Consider the following 4396-nt stretch of genomic DNA (forward strand, 5'->3'; position numbering starts at 1 on the left):
AAATATCTCATGAACCACTGGAAAGGGTTTATTGAAAATCTCAGAAGGTAACTAATGAGTGTGAATCTACAACTGGTTAACTTTTGGAGTCAGCCTGATTCAATGTGGCCACTACAGCTAATCAACCTTAGCAAACACAAAAATGGTTATAGATACTGAGCTAAAGTTTGGTGTGGTAGCAGCTGAGAGATGTCCCTATAACATACCCTGAGGCAGACGATATGCATCCCTTCACTGAATGCTGGTTTATTTACATCAACACAAGGGCTGTTAAGGTATCTTAAGCCATGGGGTTTCAGTTTTACAGTCAACCTTAGCTACACTTTCTCTGCATCCTACAACGCATAAACAAACCCAACAAAACGTTTGCTGATACAAATCCAAGTCATGTAATTGCAAGATCTTAATGTACCATTTATAATATGCAGAAATCAAGTCGTAAAAGAAAATAAACTTTTTAAGCAGTTAATGAGTTGCATTAAAGGGTGTAGTCAAGTTTCCAAGTGTATTTATTATCTTTTATCCTTTTAATTATTTGAGAACCATGAACTTGATTTCCTTTGACTATTGATCATTGCTTGGGTTTCAAACTGGCTATGAAAATGCCAACATTTGAACCCTGGTTGACTTTAAAGATAACTGTGAGTGTTTTTGATTATGCTACTTTCATTGATATTATGTCTATTTAATGTTAGTCAAAAACTTTTACAGTCTAGCTGGGTTCATTTTACCATAACCAGCTAATCCATTAAGCTCATTTTATCTTACCGCCCTCTGGAAGCACCTCTGTATTCTGACTTCATAGGACTTTCTGTTCAGCAGCATCCTCAGATTCGCTGTGTTTATTTACATTCAAGTCTTTAAGGTTTTGTCCCAAGTGAGCCCTAAAATTTTGGGGTCCTTGTTGTTCGCCTATGCCCCCCTCAACAACGGCACTTTTGATCACTATTAGAACCAGCACTCGTGTGTTAAGTAAAACAAATTCACACACGACTGTAATTGCTTCCTGGTGAGGATCAGTCGGTGACTTTCTCCGGAAAGTGGCGTCGTTTGTTGTGAGCCCGTTGGTTTTCTGTGAAAAGGGTTTTCGTCTGCGCTCGAATGGCTGGGAGTGAGGGAGCAGAAGCAGCGCGGGCCAATCATGACGTATGTGCCCGTCAGTAAATTAATGCGGTTCGCAGCAGAGGTTACGTAAATGTTTTTTTTTTTATGTGCTGAACATGTCGACTGATTTGTCATCAACACTTGTGGGCAGTTTATGCTACCACTGCTGTTTTAAAATACAAATTGCATTTTTACGTGGACTGTAAGCAACAGTGGAAAAACAAAAGAAAAAAAGAAAAGAAGAGTTGTTTTGTGGTTCCCAATATGGAGTCAACACTCAATCCAGGAGTGTGAATCACTCTTTTAATTAGAGAGCCACATGTAAACAATTAGCCCTCAGGATAACAGGCTGGTGTGTGTGTGTGTGTGCGTGTGTTTACCACTATAAACACTATACTTTCCCAGACATTGCAAGAAGTAGTGGGACGGAGAAAGTTCACACAAACTGAAGGACTGGATAAGAACTGAAGCAAACCGAGCGCAAGTCAAACTGTTTTAATTTTTATGAAACCTCTCAAGGATTTTAAATTTAGTGCTTTTTTATTTTTTAACATCTCTGAAGCCCTCAAAAGAGAGAGAGACACATAGAGAGGCGGAGAAGCCTTTGAAATTTCGGGTCAATTTGGCACGAAGGCCACAGGAGTCGAAAACAGAAAGGTCATAGTTCAATTCAGCTTGGCTGGTTTTGTGAACGATAACCTTTGGGAAAAGCAATGCATATTAGAACTTGTTTATTTCTTATTATTTCATTCTGGTTTATGACGTAGGAATTGCCCATTACTTGGGTGCACCATGCCGATAACATCAGAGGGTGAACTACTGCTGCCCCTTTTTTTTGGGCATATTTACGTAGTAGCAAGCCGTTGTTAGCAACATAAACTCCACAGCAATACAATAGTTTTGTCCCGAAGTTCACAGCTCTCAGCATCAACAAATTCCTCGGCAGAAGCAACATAAGCTCAAAGCTTGAATCCCAAAAAAAACAATTGCTGTCAAGCTCTGTCACAAATACCAAGTGTGTGGGGTCTGAATATTTCCAAGTGCATGTGTGTGTGTGTGTGTGTGTGTGTGTGTGTGTGTGTGTGTGTGTGGTTTGAAGCGCTTTTCAAACAATAAACCAAAAGAACCAAACATCCCAATCAGCAAGAAAAACCGACTATGTGTCGTCCAAAAAAGAATCAGGCCCACGTCCTAAAGGGTGCAGCTTTTTCACTTGTCTGGAAGTTGAAATATGATTTGTTTTTGTCTCAGTCAGTGCTGGATTAATCTGAATGATTTGTGCCTGCAAATACAAAGAACTTTGTGTAAGGCCATGCATAGTAACGGCAGCAAATCATTTAACTTCTCACCTCCAAATGGCAGCTTTTCAAACAGATATCTTGTACATTTTGTCCTCGTGGACCAACAATACTAAGATAAAAATCCCTGGTTTTCTTTTCTGCCCCCCCAATTAAAAGAGTCTTGCTATGATCAGCTCCTCATGTACTTGGAAGAACTGCTATTTGCGACCCTTATTCGATTTTATTTTATGTCAGTCTGAATGAGATAAATCCATTTTTTTTCTTTCATATGTGGTACTAAATCAGATACCTATCTGATGTTTTTGAAAGCGACCTCAGTCTAGACAGCCATGTTGCATTAAATCCGACTTTTACATCACTGAAGTAGGAGTATGTGGATTGAAATTACTAATAATAGTAATATCATCAATACCAACGTCAAGCAGGTTAAGCCTCGGCACTCTGCACGTCTTTAGCTACAGAACAGAGGTCCGGTTGCTTTGTCTTATTTTATTTTTTTGACTTTTTAAATTTGTCCTGGATGAATGATAATCTGAACCAACATAAGACACTAACATTTTTATGGGATTCATGCTTGAGTTTGTTTCTCTCCTCTACTTCCAGTACGTCGCTCCCATTCCAGAAGTGAAATTCTGCACCTGTGTAGACGGGAAACGGCAAGAACAAATGTAAACACTGGACGAAACAAGCATAGCAGACACTAATTCTGCCGGCTCTGATTGCAGGACAGCTTCAGAACTGATCCACGCATGCTAACATGTGTGGCGTTCATGTTTACTTCGGTAAACACAGCGTGTTTACATCCTGTTCTGCGCATGCGGGTCGCTTCAGACCTGTGGATCGTTCGCACTGGATGACGTTTGCATTTAAACTAGAATGTGAACGACCACTCTCTGGCCTCTGCTCAGGTTGTTTTTGTCCTGTTGTCTTTCTCTCTAAGGCTCAACCTAGTTATCTCTTGTAAATGAATGAGTGCACTGAATCTGACATGACTCTTAGGTTAAACGTCTCAGTTACCACTCAGTTTTTCACTGAGCTTAAAAAAAGCAGAGCACAAACATGTGCAACAGTTAACGGGTGCTTCACATTTTGCCCCCTTGAACAGAACTGAAATGTGTTTAACGTCATGACCATAGCACCCTAAGAGACTTTGTCACACAGATGTGTCTTTAAGTAAATTAAAGGGCTAACACAGGTGGTTCCCATCTGTTCCTCGGATTTCTTCATTTCCTCTCCAGAAACAGTCGTTTTCAGCAGCAGCACTGTTTAGATATAGCTATAATACGTTTACAAACCAGTTTAGCGTCCAAACCAAACTTCTCTGCTAAACTTTCAGTTATGTTTTGTTTCATTTTCTATTAGAGGAACATTCCCCAAAAAGTTGGGGAATGTTCAATAAGGTTCCCACCATGTGTTATATCCGTCCAGTCTTTTGACTTTTTTCAGCTTACAAGGGGAAAAAAAAAAGACTAAATAAATACTCCAAATATGAGTCAACACTTCATATAACGTAATATAAGCTCTTGGAGTGTAGATATCTATAATAACATATTGTATTTGCAATCTCAACCAAACCTTTGCTTTCAAGTTCCAGTTATTGAAATCCTAGCTGTGTGTGCAGTTGTGTGATGGTCTCTGGTTCGAGTCCCAGCTGTGCAGGCCGTTCTGTGTGAAGTTTGTGTATTCGCTCTGTGCCGGGGCAGCTTTTCTCTGGCTGCGAGGTGAACTGGTGATTCTAACTTGAAGCTGAAGGAGAACGAGTGCATGCATCTTGCCTCTCGGCCAGTGATAAATAGGCTCGAGACAACCACAACCTTGAACAGGATAAAGCAGAATGGGAAATAAATGAATGGAATTACATGCCTTATGGGCCAGAACATTAAAACCATGTGCCGAGCCTGTTAAAATTGAGCTCTCCAACGTTATTCATGTCTGACAGCTCAATTTCCGAACTGTCATGATGTAGATATGTGATCTTTTTTTTTTTTTTT

Source organism: Kryptolebias marmoratus, linkage group LG16, assembly GCF_001649575.2.
Source record: "Kryptolebias marmoratus isolate JLee-2015 linkage group LG16, ASM164957v2, whole genome shotgun sequence".
In the NCBI taxonomy this organism is placed as follows: domain Eukaryota; kingdom Metazoa; phylum Chordata; class Actinopteri; order Cyprinodontiformes; family Rivulidae; genus Kryptolebias; species Kryptolebias marmoratus.